This window comes from Ranitomeya imitator, chromosome 3 (genome assembly GCF_032444005.1).
Source record: "Ranitomeya imitator isolate aRanImi1 chromosome 3, aRanImi1.pri, whole genome shotgun sequence".
In the NCBI taxonomy this organism is placed as follows: domain Eukaryota; kingdom Metazoa; phylum Chordata; class Amphibia; order Anura; family Dendrobatidae; genus Ranitomeya; species Ranitomeya imitator.
Genome location: NC_091284.1, coordinates 220,768,751 through 220,788,364, shown reverse-complemented (window position 1 = coordinate 220,788,364; position 19,614 = coordinate 220,768,751). Strand labels below are relative to the sequence as shown.

General features: G+C 43.2%; 1 pseudogene; it reads right to left on the bottom strand.

Moving 5' to 3' along the window:
* Nucleotides 1–5,529: 5,529 nt before the first annotated feature.
* Nucleotides 5,530–6,480, bottom strand: LOC138671582 (uncharacterized; annotated as a pseudogene).
* Nucleotides 6,481–19,614: the final 13,134 nt, after the last annotated feature.

Genomic DNA, 19,614 nt, shown 5'->3' with positions numbered 1-19,614 from the left:
TTATTGGCCAGTTGTACTGTTATGATCCGGTGACCTTGGAGCAGCATGAAAACTTTCACTGGAGTAGGTGGTAACTATACTGACCGCAAATCCTGATCTTAACACTGCAACTAGAAGTAGCCGTGGGGTGTACCTAACAAGCCCTAGACACCTCGTCACAGCCGGAGGACTAAATACCCCTAAAGATGGAAATAGGAATACTACATTGCCTCAGAGCAGAACCCCAAAGGATAGGCAGCCCCCCACAAATATTGGCTGTGAGGAAACAGGAGTAGAAATGGAGCAAAAGAATGGTGCAAAATATAGTTTATTAGTTCACAGGCAAATAGTGCATAAATATATATTGGATGGTACAAAAAGATGATTAAAACGGGAAGTGAGTCACCACCGGTGAACACCCTGCCGAGTACAAATGTCCCATAAGTAGGTAACACTAAAGCAGCAGCTATAAAGATGGACCATGTCACTCCTGTGGGTAACTAGTATACCCCCCACAGAGTAAAATACTGGCAACAGGGCAGCGCTTACCAAATAAAGTGCAGGAAGGCAGGGTGCACCGGGCAGGATTCAAGGAATTCAAGGAAGATTTCCTTGAATCCTGCCCGGTGGTGACTCACTTCCCGTTTTAATCATCTTTTTGTACCATCCAATATATATTTATGCACTATTTGCCTGTGAATTAATAAACTATATTTTGCACCATTCTTTTGCTCCGTTTCTACTCCTGTTTCCTTATGGACTATATGGAGTTAGTTCGCTTCTTTGGTTGCGGGTTCTTTCAGCACTATTTAGTGCTTTAATTTCCCTGCTGAGCAGATAAGGAGTGGCTCAGACTGTTATATACAGGTGCTCAGGAAAAATATGTTATAGTCTCGAAAAAAATCCGGCACACTGTTTTTCCAAACACTGTGAAATTTATTAGAAATGTAAATTTATTTCATTTCGTATTCAAGCAAAATGCGCACAAAAAGGACCAAAAAGGTACATAAAGTAGGTATCAAGATCCACATGAGGTAGGTATCATATTTCAATGTTTCGGCTATAGCATTAGCCTTTATCAAGAGATACCTAAATAGAGCGATATAAATTCAAATTACTAACAAAAATAATAAATAAAAAAGCAAAAATATTTAAAAATAAAAATAAAGCATAATAAATAAGGTATATACATATGCAATTATAAAGCTTACACCCGAAGACATTTCATACTCATTGGTAAAATGACGACTCTATCATATACATATATCTCCAAGCAACAGACCATTGTGTTAGGAAAAAATATGTATCAAATATGTTCAAAAACCCATAATCAGATACCACAAAGCTTGAAAAAACTAATGTAACATCTCACACCGCAGTATGTGTCCCTGTTAATATATATCCCATATAATGTTGTGAAAGAATGTATGAAAAATATGTAAAAAAATATATAAAAATAAAAAATGATTGCAAAAATATTGCAAAAATACTGCAAAAATATAACCTGGCCGCAAATGTGCACTAGATCTCTGGCTTCTCATATTCACCCGGAAGTGAATGGACACTTTCACTTTGGTTTCCTGGATTTTCTTTTTCTTTTGCTTTAGGGAGATCGAGCAGGGATATTTTGCTCAGTATCTTGTCTAGTGGATGTGTATGTGTGTATATGCACGGGTGTATACATGTGTATATCTTTGTATGCATGTGTATATGTGTGTATGTGTACACATGCTGTTTGGAGATATTCTTTTGATATTCTCGTGTTATTTTTGTAATATTTTGGTTATATTTTTGCAGTGTTTTTGCAATATTTTTGCAATCATTTTTTATTTTTATATATTTTTTTACATATTTTTCATACATTCTTTCACAACATTATATGGGATATATATTAACAGGGACACATACTGCGGTGTGAGCTGTTACATTAGTTTTTTCAAGCTTTGTGGTATCTGATTATGGATTTTTGAACATATTTGATACATATTTTTTCCTAACACAATGGTCTGTTGCTTGGAGATATATGTATATGATAGAGTCGTCATTTTACCAATGAGTATGAAATGTCTTCGGGTGTAAGCTTTATAATTGCATATGTATATACCTTATTTATTATGCTTTATTTTTATTTTTAAATATTTTTGCTTTTTTATTTATTATTTTTGTTAGTAATTTGAATTTATATCGCCCTATTTAGGTATCTCTTGATAAAGGCTAATGCTATAGCCGAAACGTTGAAATATGATACCTACATCATGTGGATCTTGATACCTACTTTATGTACCTTTTTGGTCTTTAATTTCCCTGCTGACATGCTGCCTAGTTTTGTTATTAAATATTGGCTGTGAGTAGGAGAGGAAAGACACACACAGTCAGAAAACAGGATTTAGCACAAGAGGCCAATCTAGCTAAAATAGGAAAGGATAGGACAGAGTTCTGTGCGGTCAGTATTAAAACCCTTCCAAAAATATCCACAGCAAATTATACAAAAATTCATCAATCTAACTAAAGACGTGGAACGTATATCTGCAACTCCAGAGACTACTAAACTCAGAGCAGGAATATAATAAAAAAACAAGCACACAGCTTGTGTGCCATAGAAAAAGAAACAGACACTTATCTTTGCTGAATTGGCAGCTAAGCAGGAGAAGCCAGACGGAGATCCAATAGTTCCCAAGAAACATTGACAACTGGCAAGGACTAATGAGTCCTGCAAACCTAAATACCCCAGTCAGAACTACAATCAGCAGATACACCTGTCCAGGACTGCAGCCCAGAGACCACTGCATTACCACCAACAACCACCGGAGGGAGCCCAAAAGCAGAATTCACAACAAAAAGCATTAGTAGAAACATCATTTACCAAACTGTGACCAAATTTTGCCAACTTTGAAGAAAAATGCTCAGGAAACCGAACACGAATCCGAATGTGCTACGATCGTACCAAACTTGAGATTGGCGAACGTTTTCAGAACAAGTTTGCTCATCTCTACTCCTAATTAATATTCAAAAAGATTTTGTCTTTATTGCAAAGTTGCTAAAATAGCATGGCGAGAGGGCTAATACACTTCGACAATTAGAGTAAAGGCAACACATTACCATCGCAGCTCTGATCTGTGTCCCAGAAAAACTCTCAATGCACACACAAGATATATACATACAATTGAACCAATTAAAACATTGACCCCACATCACATGACATATACACAAAGGTCCTCAAATTCCATATCCATAAAACACGGAAAAACAAAATGTATCAAAATTACAAATGAACAAAACATAATATAAGAATCTCATTTTGCTTGTTTAGGCTATCAGGGAATCTTGTTCCCAACTTCTAAATGCAAAAACCCTCACAAGTTAAGGGGCTTCTTCTAATGTCTCCTCCCCGACATGGCTTTTTCACTTTCTCAACACCGAAAGTCTGGAAACAACACTTCGTTAATGACAGGTAATGTAATGCTTAGATGACGCTGATACACTGCGAAAATTACAATTTAACCAATTTTTGGGTAACGCCGTAGTAAGAAATAGGCTTGTGGAGACAATATTGCCCAAAGAGAGTGCTTTCTAATAGCTGTGTGCACACTGAATTTTTTTTAAGAGTTTTTACAGCAGAATCTGTGTGGAAACTCTAAGTCTAGTGCAAAATCTCAAGACTCCTCAAAAACATTGAGTTTCCACTCAGTTTCTGCTCTGAAAACTCAGAGGAAATACTCTGTGTGCACATCTTGGAATAAGTTTCACCAAAAAAAGCTGGGATCCAGTGGGTAACGATTCTCCTTGTAGAGAATGACGTATTAAGCATGCTGATGTTAGCAGACTTTTAAGTAGCAATGCTCCTCTGAGAAACATGTAAATTGTCTCCTTAGAGAGGAAGAGGACTAGAACTGTAGTGCCACCTGTAGTAAGTAGAAATCCTAAAAGTCAATGTTGACTCTCAACCGAGCCTTGTCACATGACTTAGGATAAAAGCCAAAACCAAAATCTCAATTTGTAGACATTGTGCTGTAGCACCTGTAAACAACATAAAGAAAATAATTAAAAATTATAAAAAGTGAGGATGATCTAATAATGTACAATTAGATGAATATGACTTACCCTTGATATGCATCAGGAGTAGGCGCAGGGAAAATCTTTCCATATCTTGTGGAGAGACAGAGTACATTCTTGGAAGGATCTTGTCAGCACCTCTTTTTCTTGTCTTCCAAAACTTATTTGTCCAGATATAATGGTAGGGTATTTCACAATATAAATACTGACGTGTTGATCAATCAGTTTGGTTTAGAACGAACCATTTCGTAAGTTTTGTGCCATCACGCTGATCTTTTTCCACAGAAAGCTGCTCTGTTCCATCCTTAAAGTAAACTGATTGTTGGAAAGGTAGGTGTACCGGAAGTCTTTCTACAGCATGGGAACGTGCAGACATCTCAAATTTTTGCAGCCGCCAACATAGACCTGAGACAGGGACAATGGGGCATCCTCTACGTCTGGAGGAAAGAAGGTTTAGGCATAATACCTGACGCAGATTCTTTACTGTAAGAGCAGTGAGACTATGGAACTCTCTGCCGTATGATGTTGTAGTGAGTGATTCATTACTTTCATTGCTAAAATTTAAGAGGGGACTGGATGCCTTTCTTGAAAAGTATAATGTTGCAGGGTATATATACTAGATTCCTTGATAGGGAGTTGATCCAGGCAACTAGTCTGATTGCCGTATGTGGAGTCGGGAAGGAATTTTTTTCCCCAAAGTGGAGCTTACTATTTGCCACATGGGTTTTTTTGCCCTCCTCTGGATCAACATGTTAGGGCATGTTAAGTTAGGCTATGGGTTGAACTGGATGGACTTAAAGTCTTCCTTCAACCTTAATAACTATGTTACTATGATGCCAAATATCGTCTAAATCTCGTCCTAGTGGTAGGTGCCGGTGTTGCTGACTTCGTTCACTTGAATAATTGCTGCATCATGTCCTTTGTACACGTACTTGAAAATATATTTGACGATCTGGATGGAAGAGCAGATTTCCACATTTATGTGTGCGCTGTATTTCTGAGAGAGGTAGAGGTTGTAATGTACAACCCAGCGGCTGTCAACTTCCACATCCCTAATCTTGAGTTTAATGCCATCTTTTCGTCTGCGGTATACTAGATAACCATCCACATTAATATTTGTTTCTTCGCTGAAGTCTTTGGGAAACTTTTTGGAACATGTCCAGATTCCTTTTACATCTTCCATACACGGTGAATTTCTATTGTGTTCTCCACAGGGCCCATGAATCATGCAGCTGGTGACATCATAAAGCTTTTTGTTAATATCTGTGTCAGGAATTTCTGCACAAACAGCATTGTCACAATCGATAGCTTCTCGAAACTTGTCTTCGTCGTCCAGAATTAAGAGCATATGGCAATGAGGAAGACCTGAAACAATAAAATTATGTATTAAATGTGCATTATTAATCATTCCATTCTTAACATTACTGTTACGAACATTCAGATGAATGTACGTACTGTAATGCCTTCTTTTGTAATTCAATGACTTTAATTGTCCCATCACTCCACTTTTTTTGCAGTCAAGTCGTTTAGTAACTCTTGTAGCTTTAAGTGGAATATGGTAGATACCAAATCTGGGTGGTCTATTGCTGTTTCATGTTGTAAAAGGCCGGACTGAATTTCTTCCCACTTTGGGTTGCAAGTGAACTTAATAAATAAATCCGGCTTTCCAAATTTTGCTACCAAAGTCATCGCATCTTGGTAATTCTGTGTCATGGCACATTTTCCACCGGTAAAAAAAAGAGGGAAGTATGATGATGCGACCCGGTCTCAGACCTTGTTGTTCAGCCCTAGTGTTGATATAATCCATAAGCCCGACATATGATTCTACTCTGAGTTTCTTTTGGTTTTGTCTGTTCCAGTCCAGTCACTGCGCTTCTACCTTTAGGTAGGCCTCAATTATGTATTGTTGTGTCAGCTTGCCAGAATGTAACAGTGGGTTGAAGAATTGTCGATCCTGAAGGCGGTACGCATAGAATTCCCTCATCGACACATTTCTTTTTTTTTTTCTTGTTCCCCTGCATCGTGACTGATATCTTCTTGTTCTTCATTGTCACCTTCCTCCATTTCATGACTTTTCCTTTTTGCAGTTCTCCCTTGCTTCCAGATTCCAGGTTGCCATCCGTGTTCACCATATGGAAAGAGGAGTGGATACACCATTGGATCACCGTTTGGGCTATGGTACACAATATTCTGTAGTCCTCACTGCCCAATGGAATGAACGGCAATGACTCTTTTGATCGGCGGCTCTCCATCATCGGAGACAAACACAGCTGCAACTTCATTGGCTGTCGGCAAGTTGTATCGGCGAGGGTCTTGTTGTTTATCCTTGGTTATCCACATTTCGATTTTATGCTGGTCGTAGCCACGCTGATCAATCAAATCCTTCATCATCTTGAAAGCCTGAGCAAATGGGTTGATATCTCTGAGTAAACAGTCAATAGTATTCATCATGTCCCTCTTGCATCCTTCATTTTGCTTGTTATTTAACCCCTTCAAGACCCAGCCTATTTTGACCTTAAAGACCTTGCCGTTTTTTGCAATTCTGACCAGTGTCCCTTTATGAGGTAATAACTCAGGAACGCTTCAACGGATCCTAGCGGTTCTGAGACTGTTTTTTCGTGACATATTGGGCTTCATGTTAGTGGTAAATTTAGGTCAATAAATTCTGCATTTATTTGTGATAAACACGGAAATTTGGCGAAAATTTTGAAAATTTCGCAATTTTCACATTTTGAATTTTTATTCTGTTAAACCAGAGAGATATGTAACACAAAATAGTTAATAAATAACATTTCCCACATGTTTACTTTACATCAGCACAATTTTGGAAACAAAATTTTTTTTTGTTAGGAAGTTATAAGGGTTAAAATTTGACCAGCGATTTGTCATTTTTACAACGAAATTTACAAAACCATTTTTTTTAGGGACCACCTCACATTTGAAGTCAGTTTGAGGGGTCTATATGGCTGAAAATACCCAAAAGTGACACCATTCTAAAAACTGCACCCCTCAAGGTACTCAAAACCACATTCAAGAAGTTTATTAACCCTTCAGGTGCTTCACAGCAGCAGAAGCAACATGGAAGGAAAAAATGAACATTTAACTTTTTAGTCACAAAAATTATCTTTTAGCAACAATTTTTTTATTTTCCCAATGGTAAAAGGAGAAACTGAACCACGAAAGTTGTTGTCCAATTTGTCCTGAGTACGCTGATACCTCATATGTGGGGGTAAACCACTGTTTGGGCGCACGGCAGGGCTTGGAAGGGAAGGAGCGCCATTTGACTTTTTGAATCAAAAATTGGCTCCACTCTTTAGCGGACACCATGTCACGTTTGGAGAGCCCCCGTGTGCCTAAAAATTGGAGCTCCCCCACAAGTGACCCCATTTTGGAAACTAGACGCCCCAAGGAACTTATCTAGATGCATAGTGAGCACTTTGAACCCCCAGGTGCTTCACAAATTGATCCGTAAAAATGAAAAAGTACTTTTTTTTCACAAAAAAATTTTTTAGCCTCAATTTTTTCATTTTCACATGGGCAACAGGATAAAATGGATCCTAAAATGTGTTGGGCAATTTCTCCTGAGTACACCAATACCTCACATGTGGGGGTAAACCACTGTTTGGGCACATGGTAAGGCTCGGAAGGGAAGGAGCGCCATTTGACTTTTTGAATGAAAAATTATTTCCATCGTTAGCGGACACCATGTCGCGTTTGGATAGCTCCTGTGTGCCTAAACATTGGCGCTCCCCCACAAGTGACCCCATTTTGGAAACTAGACCCCCCAAGGAACTTATTTAGATGCCTAGTGAGCACTTTAAACCCTCAGGTGCTTCACAAATTGATCTGTAAAAATGAAAAAGTACTTTTTTTTCACAAAAAAATTATTTTCGCCTCAATTTTTTCATTTTCACATGGGCAGTAGGATAAAATGGATCATAAAATTTGTTGGGCAATTTCTCCCGAGTACGCCGATACCTCATATGTGGGGGTAAACCACTGTTTGGGCACACGGCAGGGCTCGGAAGGGAAGGCGCGCCATTTGACTTTTTGAATGGAAAATTAGCTCCAATTGTTAGCGGACACCATGTCGTGTTTGGAGAGCCCCCTGTGTGCCTAAACATTGGAGCTCCCCCACAAGTGACCCCATTTTGGAAACTAGACCCCCCAAGGAACTTATCTAGATGCATATTGAGCACTTTAAACCCCCAGGTGCTTCACAGAAGTTTATAACGCAGAGCCATGAAAATAAAAAATAATTTTTCTTTCCTCAAAAATGATTTTTTAGCCTGGAATTTCCTATTTTGCCAAGGATAATGGGAGAAATTGGACCCCAAATATTGTTGTCCAGTTTGTCCTGAGTACGCTGATACCCCATATGTGGGGGTAAACCACTGTTTGGGCGCACGGCAGGGCTCGGAAGGGATGGCACGCCATTTGGCTTTTTAAATGGAAAATTAGCTCCAATCATTAGCGGACACCATGTCACGTTTGGAGAGCCCCTGTGTGCTTAAACATTGGAGATCCCCCAGAAATGACACCATTTTGGAAACTAGACCCCCAAAGGAACTAATCTAGATGTGTGGTGAGGACTTTGAACCCCCAAGTGCTTCACAGAAGTTTATAACGCAGAGCCATGAAAATAAAAAAAAAAATTATTTTCTCAAAAATGATCTTTTAGCCTGCAATTTTTTATTTTCCCAAGGGTAACAGGAGAAATTTGACCCCAAAAGTTGTTGTCCAGTTTCTCCTGAGTACGCTGATACCCCATATGTGGGGGTAAATCACTGTTTGGGCACATGCCGGGGCTCGGAAGTGAAGTAGTGACGTTTTGAAATGCAGACTTTGATGGAATGCTCTGTGGGCGTCACGTTGCGTTTGCAGAGCCCCTGATGTGGCTTAACAGTAGAAACCCCCCACAAGTGACCCCATTTTGGAAACTAGACCCCCAAAGGAACTTATCTAGATGTGTGGTGAGCACTTTGAACCCCCAAGTGCTTCATAGAAGTTTATAATGCAGAGCCGTGAAAATAATAAATACGTTTTCTTTCCTCAAAAATAATTATTTAGCCCAGAATTTTTTAATTTTCCCAAGGGTAACAGGAGAAATTTGACCCCAAAAGTTGTTGTCCAGTTTCTCCTGAGTACGGTGATACCCCATATGTGGGGGTAAACTACTGTTTGGGCACATGCCGGGGCTTGGAATTGAAGTAGTGACGTTTTGAAATGCAGACTTTGATGGAATGCTCTGCGGGCGTCATGTTGCGTTTGCAGAGCCCCTGATGTGCCTAAACAGTAGAAACCCCCCACAAGTGACCCCATTTTGGAAACTAGACCCTGAAAGGAACTTATCTAGATGTGTGGTGAGCACTTTGAACCCCCAAGTGCTTCATAGAAGTTTATAATGCAGAGCCGTGAAAATAATAAATACGTTTTCTTTCCTCAAAAATAATTATTTAGCCCAGAATTTTTTATTTTCCCAAGGGTTACAGGAGAAATTGGACCCCAAAAGTTGTTGTCCAGTTTCTCCTGAGTACGCTGATACCCCATATGTGGGGGTAAACCACTGTTTGGGCACACGTCGGGGCTCAGAAGGGAAGTAGTGACTTTTGAAATGCAGACTTTGATGGAATGGTCTGCGGGTGTCACGTTGCGTTTGCAGAGCCCCTGGTGTGCCTAAACAGTAGAGACCCCCCACAAGTGACCCCATTTTAGAAACTAGACCCCCCAAGGAACTTATCTAGATATGTGGTGAGCACTTTGAACCCCCAAGTGCTTCACAGACGTTTACAACGCAGAGCCGTGAAAATAAAAAATCATTTTTCTTTCCTCAAAAATTATGTTTTAGCAAGCATTTTTTTAGATTCACAAGGGTAACAGGAGAAATTGGACCCCAGTAATTGTTGCGCAGTTTGTCCTGAGTATGCTGGTACCCCATATGTGGGGGTAAACCACTGTTTGGGCACACGTCGGGGCTCGGAAGTGAGGGAGCACCATTTGACTTTTTGAATACGAGATTGGCTGGAATCAATGGTGGCGCCATGTTGCGTTTGGAGACCCCTGATGTGCCTAAACAGTGGTAACCCCTCAATTCTAACTCCAACACTAACCCCGCCACACCCCTAACCCTAATCCCAACTGTAGCCATAATCCTAATCACAACCCTAACCCCAACACACCCCTAACCACAACACTAACCCCAACACACCCCTAACCCTAACCACAACCCTAATTCCAACCCTAACCCTAAGGCTATGTGCCCACGTTGCGGATTCGTGTGAGATATTTCCGCACCATTTTTGAAAAATCTGCGGGTAAAAGGCACTGTGTTTTACCTGCGGATTTTCCGCGGATTTCCAGTGTTTTTTGTGCGGATTTCACCTGCGGATTCCTATTGAGGAACAGGTGTAAAACGCTGCGGAATCCGCACAAAGAATTGACATGCTGCGGAAAATACAACGCAGCGTTCCCGCGCGGTATTTTCCGCACCATGGGCACAGCGGATTTGGTTTTTCATATGTTTACATGGTACTGTAAACGTGATGGAAAACTGCTACGAATCCTCAGCCAAATCCGCACCATGTGCACATAGCCTAATTCTAAAGGTATGTGCACACGCTGCGGATCCGCAGCAGTTTCCCATGAGTGTACAGTTCAATGTAAACCTACGGGAAACAAAAATCGCTGCACACATGCTGCGGAAAAACTGCACGGAAACGCAGCGGTTTACATTCCGCAGCATGTCACTTCTTTGTGCGGATTCCGCAGCGGTTTTACAACTGCTCCAATAGAAAATCGCAATTGTAAAACCGCAGTGAAATGCGCAGAAAAAAACGCGGTAAATCCGCCATAAATCCGCAGCGGTTTAGCACTGCGGATTTATCAAATCCGCAGCGGAAAAATCCGCAGAGGACCAGAATACGTGTGCACATTCCTAACCCTAACCCTAGCCCTAACCCTAGCCCTAGCCCTAACCCTACCCCTAACCCTACCCCTAACCCTACCCCTAACCCTAACCCTACCCCTACCCCTACCCCTAGCCCTAACCTTAACCCTAACCCTACCCCTAACCCTAACCCTACCCCTAACCCTAACCCTATTCTAACATTAGTGGAAAAAAAAAAAAATTCTTTATTTTTTTATTGTCCCTATGGGGGTGACAAAGGGGGGAGGGTCATTTATTATTTTTTTTATTTTGATCACTGAGATAGATTATATCTCAGTGATCAAAATGCACTTTGGAACGAATCTGCCGGCCGGCAGATTCGGCGGGCGCACTGCGCATGCGCCCGCCATTTTGGAAGATGGCGGCGCCCGGGAGAAGACGGACGGGACCCCGGCTGGATCGGTAAGTATGATAGGGTGGGGGGGGACCACGGGGGGGGGGATCGGAGCACGGGGGGGGGGGATCGGAGCACGGGGGGGGAATCGGAGCGCGGGAGGGGTGGAACGGAGCGCGGGGGGCGTGGAACGGAGCACGGGGGGGCTGGAACGGAGCACGGGGGGGTTGAACGGAGCACGGGGGGGGTGGATCGGAGTGCAGGGGGGGTGATTGGAGCACGGGGGGGTGATTGGAGCACGGGGGGAGCGGACACGAGCACGGGGGGGAGCGGAGCACTGGACGGAGGGGAGCCGGAGCAGTGTACCGGCCAGATCGGGGGGGGTGGGGGGGCGATCGGAGGGGTGGGGTGGGGGCACACTAGTATTTCCAGCCATGGCCGATGATATTTCAGCATCGGCCATGGCTGGATTGTAATATTTCACCCGTTATAATGGGTGAAATATTACAAATCGCTCTGATTGGCAGTTTCACTTTCAACAGCCAATCAGAGCGATCGTAGCCACGAGGGGGTGAAGCCACCCCCCCTGGGCTAAACTACCACTCCCCCTGTCCCTGCAGATCGGGTGAAATGGGAGTTAACCCTTTCACCCGATCTGCAGGGACGCGATCTTTCCATGATGCCGCATAGGCGTCATGGGTCGGAATGGCACCGACTTTCATGACGCCTACGTGGCGTCAAAGGTCGGGAAGGGGTTAATCGTTAAATGTTTGCATACTCAGGATCCAATATGTAGAGTTGTGAATATGAAGGAGTATCAGATCTAAAGAAAGCACAAATATATTTTTAATTATTAAAAAAGAGTAGGAATGAATTAAAAATGTACATTTAATTGTAGTCAGGTGTTTTACCTTAGAGAAGTTGTTGTACAGTGGTACACTTGTCCATGAATGACTAAAACGGGTGGGTCACCGGAAAATTTCATTGACTCAAATCCAAACGATGCAAAGGCAAAAGCACTGTTGTACTTTCTGATGTTCTTTCTAAAATTTGTTGCCTCGTTCGTATCTTCAGTTAACCATGTTTGAAACTGCTGAGGATATTCATTTACTTCACGTAAGTGTATAGTACCACTTCCGCAGCATGATGCAGACTTTGCATTGTGTACTTTTTCTTTCCAAAAGTCAGATGCACCACAATCACTACACGTAATGTCTCACTTTCCCACGTGGTGTTCACTGGGTATATTATCTGGATTTCTTGCTGCATACCTCGAAGGTGGTGGCAGTTTACATTGACGGGCATTGTGGTTTTCAACTTCCGCAGGTGTCAAATTCCTTCTTCGTTGATGCTGGTTATATATATCAGCTTCCCTTCGTTCTGTTACTTGGTTGATATAAACCTTGTGATATCTCTCTCTGTCATTATCAATCTGCTCAGGTGTTCGTTGTTGATAACCAATCCTACTATTTTGTTGATATTGTTGTTGTTGATCAGCTACCGCATCGTTGTCCAGAGTTTCCTGTGGCCTGTGAGATGGACCTGGTGAATCTTCTTTGCTCATTTTGTTTGGGAGAATGCGGATGCAATTAAATGTATGTTTACCTTGGCTGAAGTGGTTGAATTACATAGAAAGGAAGTGCTGCGTGTGGTAATGTGGGGGGGCAGAGCCTCGTGTGGTAATGTGTGGTGACGTAGCCTCATGTGGTAATGTGTGGGGATGGAGCCTTGTTTGGTAATGTGGGGGGATGGAGCCTCGTGTGGTATTGTGGGGGAACGGAGACTCGGGTGGTAATGTGTGGGAATGCAGCCTCGTGTGGTAATGTGTGAGGATGGAGCCTCGTGTGGTAATGTGTGGGGACAAAGCCTCATGTGGTAATGTGGAGGGACGGAGCCTCGTGTGTTAATGTGTGAGGACGGAGCCTCATATGGTAATGTGTGGGGACAGAGCCTCATGTGGTAAGGTGTGAGAATGCAGCCTCGTGTGGTAATGTGTGAGGACAGAGCCTCGTGTGGTAATGTGTGGGGATGGAGCCTCATGTGGTAATGTTTGGGGACGGAACCTTGTGTGGTAATGTGTGGGGATGGAGCTTTGTGTGGTAATGTGGAGGGACGGAGCATCGTGTGGTAATGTGTGGGGACGGAGCCTCGTGTTGTAATGTGTGGGGACGGAGCTTTGTGTGGTAATGTGGGGGGGCACAGCATCATGTGGTAATGTGTGGGGACGGAGCCTCGTGTGGTAATGTGCGGGGACAGAGCCTCGTGTGGTAATGTGGGGGACGGAGCCTCGTGTGGTAATGTGTGGGGACGAAGTTTCATGTGGTAATGTGGGGGGACTGAACATCATGTGGTAATGTGTGGGGATGGAGCCTCATGTGGTAATGTGGTGGGGGGTGGGATTATGTGTGGTGAAGTGGTAGGGGGCGGGATTATGTGTGATTATGGTGGTGGGGGGCGGGATTATGTGTGGTGATGTGGTGGGGGTGGGATTGTGTGGTGATGTGGTGGGGGGCAGGATTATGTGTGGTGATGTGTTGGGGGGGTGGGATTATGTGTGGTGATGTTGTGGGGGCGGGATTATGTGTGGTGATTTGGTGGGGGGGCGGGATTATGTGTGGTAATGTGGTGGGGATTGTGTGTGGCAATGTGGTGGGGGGGCGAGATTATGTGTGGTGATGTGGTGGGGGATGGGATTATGTGTGGTAATGTGGTGGGGGGCGGTATTAAGTGTGGTAATGGAGTGGGGGGCAGGATTATGTATGGTAAAGGGGTGCGGGGGCGGGATTATGTGTGGTGATGTGTTAGAGGGCGGGATTGTGTGTGGTGATGTGGTGGGGAGACGGGACTATGTGTGGTGATGTGGTGGTGGCGGGATTATGTGTGGTGATGTGGTGGGGGGCGGGATTATGTGTGGTAATGTGGTGGGGATTGTGTGTGGCAATGTGGTGGGGGGCGAGATTATGTGTGGTGATGTGGTGGGGGGATGGGATTATGTGTGGTGATGTGATGGGGGGGCGGTATTATGTGTGGTAATAGAGTGGGGGGCAGGATTGTGTGTGGTAATGGGGTGGGGGGCGGGATTATGTGTGGTGATGTGTTGGAGGGTGGTATTGTGTGTGGTGATGTGGTGGGGAGGCGGGATTATGTGTGGTGATGTGGTGGGTGGGCGGGATTATGTGTGGTGATGTGGTGGGGGGCGGGATTGTGTGTGATAATGTGGTGGGGATTGTGTGTGGCAATGTGGTGGGGGGGCGAGATTATGTGTGGTGATGTGGTGGGGGATGGGATTATGTGAGGTGATGTGGTGGGGGGCGGTATTATGTGTGGTAATGGAGTGGGGGGCAGGATTATGTATGGTAAAGGGGTGGGGTGGCGGGATTATGTGTGGTGATGTGTTAGAGGGTGGGATTGTGTGTGGTGATGTGGTGGGGAGACGGGACTATGTGTGGTGATGTGGTGGGGCGGGATTATGTGTGGTGATGTGGTGGGGGGGCGGGATTATGTGTGGTAATGTGGTGGGGATTGTGTGTGGCAATGTGGTGGGGGGGCGAGATTATGTGTGGTGATGTGGTGGGGGATGGGATTATGTGTGGTGATGTGGTGGGGGGCGGTATTATGTGTGGTAATGGGGTGGGGGGCGGGATTATGTGTGGTGATGTGTTGGAGGGCGGGATTGTGTGTGGTGATGTGGTGGGGAGGCGGGATTATGTGTGGTGATGTGGTGGGTGGGCGGGATTATGTGTGGTGATGTGGTGGGGGGCGGGATTGTGTGTGGTGATGTAGTGCGGATTGTGTGCGGCATTGTAGTGGGGGGCGGGATTGTGTGTGGTGATGTGCGGATTGTGTGTGATAATGTGGTGGGGGCGAAATTATGTGTGGTAATGTGGTGGGGGTGGGATTGTGTGTGGTAATGGGGTGGGGAGCGGGATTATGTGTGGTGATGTGGTGGGGGGCGGGATTATGTGTGGTGATGTGTTGGAGGGCGGGATTGTGTGTGGTGATGTGGTGGGGAGGCGGGATTATGTGTGGTGATGTGGTGGGTGGGCGGGATTATGTGTGGTGATGTGGTGGGGGGCGGGATTGTGTGTGGTGATGTAGTGCGGATTGTGTGCGGCATTGTAGTGGGGGGCGGGATTGTGTGTGGTGATGTGCGGATTGTGTGTGATAATGTGGTGGGGGCGAAATTATGTGTGGTAATGTGGTGGGGGTGGGATTGTGTGTGGTAATGGGGTGGGGAGCGGGATTATGTGTGGTGATGTGGTGGGGGTGGAGCTACTCTGCAGAGGGCAGGATTAGCGAGTAATTACGATGCCTCTTATATATATAGATGTAGGTCTTTATCTATTCATTCCTGATGATAATTATATACTCAATAAGAACAGTTCATCTGCCCTAAACTAACAAAGCAAAACAAAAAAAAAAAAAGTTAGTTACCATATGTTAGGGGGACATTTCTAAATTAGTTTTATTAATATAATAATTACAAATACTATCCAGCCTAATAGCCCGCATTGGTAGAATTACCCCATAATTGTGCTGCTTGTAGGGCGTAAGGGAATAACGTTAGTCCATGCAATTTCTAGATCAAAAATTATAATAAGGATTAATAAAATCTTTGAAGGAACAGATAACTTTATTAACTTTCTAAACTATTCCAGTAGTCGTAAGACTGTCTACAGATCTTCCTATATAATTTAAGTTTAAGGTGCAATTGTTACCATCCACCTCTCGTGTCTCCTCTATTTCCTCATAGTTTGTAAGCTTATGAGCAGGGCCCTCATTCCTCTTGGTATCTCTTTTGATCTGTGTTTATTGTTATGCTGTACTGTCTATTGTCTGTCCAAGTCCCCTCTATAATGTAAAGTGCTGCGGAATATGTTGGCGCTATATAAATAAAAAAAAAATATTATTATTACATAGTAACATAGTTAGTAAGATTATGTGTGGTGATGTGTTGGAGGGCGGGATTGTGTGTGGTGATGTGGTGGGGAGGCGGGATTATGTGTGGTGATGTGGTGGGTGGGCGGGATTATGTGTGGTGATGTGGTGGGGGGCGGGATTGTGTGTGGTGATGTAGTGCGGATTGTGTGCGGCATTGTAGTGGGGGGCGGGATTGTGTGTGGTGATGTGCGGATTGTGTGTGATAATGTGGTGGGGGCGAAATTATGTGTGGTAATGTGGTGGGGGTGGGATTGTGTGTGGTAATGGGGTGGGGAGCGGGATTATGTGTGGTGATGTGGTGGGGGGCGGGATTATGTGTGGTGATGTGTTGGAGGGCGGGATTGTGTGTGGTGATGTGGTGGGGAGGCGGGATTATGTGTGGTGATGTGGTGGGTGGGCGGGATTATGTGTGGTGATGTGGTGGGGGGCGGGATTGTGTGTGGTGATGTAGTGCGGATTGTGTGCGGCATTGTAGTGGGGGGCGGGATTGTGTGTGGTGATGTGCGGATTGTGTGTGATAATGTGGTGGGGGCGAAATTATGTGTGGTAATGTGGTGGGGGTGGGATTGTGTGTGGTAATGGGGTGGGGAGCGGGATTATGTGTGGTGATGTGGTGGGGGTGGAGCTACTCTGCAGAGGGCAGGATTAGCGAGTAATTACGATGCCTCTTATATATATAGATGTAGGTCTTTATCTATTCATTCCTGATGATAATTATATACTCAATAAGAACAGTTCATCTGCCCTAAACTAACAAAGCAAAACAAAAAAAAAAAAAGTTAGTTACCATATGTTAGGGGGACATTTCTAAATTAGTTTTATTAATATAATAATTACAAATACTATCCAGCCTAATAGCCCGCATTGGTAGAATTACCCCATAATTGTGCTGCTTGTAGGGCGTAAGGGAATAACGTTAGTCCATGCAATTTCTAGATCAAAAATTATAATAAGGATTAATAAAATCTTTGAAGGAACAGATAACTTTATTAACTTTCTAAACTATTCCAGTAGTCGTAAGACTGTCTACAGATCTTCCTATATAATTTAAGTTTAAGGTGCAATTGTTACCATCCACCTCTCGTGTCTCCTCTATTTCCTCATAGTTTGTAAGCTTATGAGCAGGGCCCTCATTCCTCTTGGTATCTCTTTTGATCTGTGTTTATTGTTATGCTGTACTGTCTATTGTCTGTCCAAGTCCCCTCTATAATGTAAAGTGCTGCGGAATATGTTGGCGCTATATAAATAAAAAAAAAATATTATTATTACATAGTAACATAGTTAGTAAGGCCGAAAAAAGACATTTGTCCATCCAGTTCAGCCTATATTCCATCATAATAAATCCCCAGATCTACGTCCTTCTACAGAACCTAATTGTATGATACAATATTGTTCTGCTCCAGGAAGACATCCAGGCCTCTCTTGAACCCCTCGACTGAGTTCGCCATCACCACCTCCTCAGGCAAGCAATTCCTGATTCTCACTGCCCTAACAGTAAAGAATCCTCTTCTATGTTGGTGGAAAAACCTTCTCTCCTCCAGATGCAAAGAATGCCCCCTTGTGCCCGTCACCTTCCTTGGTATAAACAGATCCTCAGCGAGATATTTGTATTGTCCCCTTATATACTTATACATGGTTATTAGATTGCCCCTCAGTCGTCTTTTTTCTAGACTAAATAATCCTAATTTCACTAATCTATCTGGGTATTGTAGTTCTCCCATCCCCTTTATTAATTTTGTTGCCCTCCTTTGTACTCTTTCTAGTTCCATTATATCCTTCCTGAGCACCGGTGCCCAAAACTGGACACAGTACTCCATGTGCGGTCTAACTAGGGATTTGTACAGAGGCAGTATAATGCTCTCATCATGTGTATCCAGACCTCTTTTAATGCACCCCATGATCCTGTTTGCCTTGGCAGCTGCTGCCTGGCACTGGCTGCTCCAGGTAAGTTTATCATTAACTAGGATCCCCAAGTCCTTCTCCCTGTCAGATTTACCCAGTGGTTTTCCATTCAGTGTGTAATGGTGATATTTATTCCTTCTTCCCATGTGTATAACCTTACATTTATCATTGTTAAACCTCATCTGCCTCCTTTCAGCCCAAGTTTCCAACTTATCCAGATCCATCTGTAGCAGAATACTATCTTCTCTTGTATTAACTGCTTTACATAGTTTTGTATCATCTGCAAATATCGATATTTTACTGTGTAAACCTTCTACCAGATCATTAATGAATATGTTGAAGAGAACAGGTCCCAATACTGACCCCTGCGGTACCCCACTGGTCACAGCGACCCAGTTAGAGACTATACCATTTATAACCACCCTCTGCTTTCTATCACTAAGCCAGTTACTAACCCATTTACACACATTTTCCCCCAGACCAAGCATTCTCATTTTGTGTACCAACCTCTTGTGCGGCACGGTATCAAACGCTTTGGAAAAATCGAGATATACCACGTCCAATGACTCACCGTGGTCCAGCCTATAGCTTACCTCTTCATAAAAACTGATTAGATTGGTTTGACAGGAGCGATTTCTCATAAACCCATGCTGATATGGAGTTAAACAGTTATTCTCATTGAGATAATCCAGAATAACATCCCTCAGAAACCCTTCAAATATTTTACCAACAATAGAGGTTAGACTTACTGGCCTATAATTTCCAGGTTCACTTTTAGAGCCCTTTTTGAATATTGGCACCACATTTGCTATGCGCCAATCCTGCGGAACAGACCCTGTCGCTATAGAGTCCCTAAAAATAAGAAATAATGGTTTATCTATTACATTACTTAGTTCCCTTAGTACTCGTGGGTGTATGCCATCCGGACCCGGAGATTCTTGGGTTAGATTGGTGACCCTTAATATAGGGTTTTCATTGTTTCTTGGGATTTCACCTAGCATTTCATTTTCCACCGTGAATACCGTGGAGAAGGTGTTTAATATGTTAGCTTTTTCCTCGTCATCTACAACCATTCTTTCCTCGCTATTTTTTAAGGGGCCTACATTTTCAGTTTTTATTCTTTTACTATTGATATAGTTGAAGAACAGTTTGGGATTAGTTTTACTCTCCTTAGCAATGTGCTTCTCTGTTTCCTATTTGGCAGCTTTAATTAGTTTTTTAGATAAAGTATTTTTCTCCCTATAGTTTTTTAGAGCTTCAATGGTGCCATCCTGCTTTAGTAGTGCAAATGCTTTCTTTTTACTGTTAATTGCCTGTCTTACTTCTTTGTTTAGCCACATTGGGTTTTTCCTATTTCTAGTCCTTTTATTCCCACAAGGTATAAACCGCTTACACTGCCTATTTAGGATGTTCTTAAACATTTCCCATTTATTATCTGTATTCTTATTTCTGAGGATAT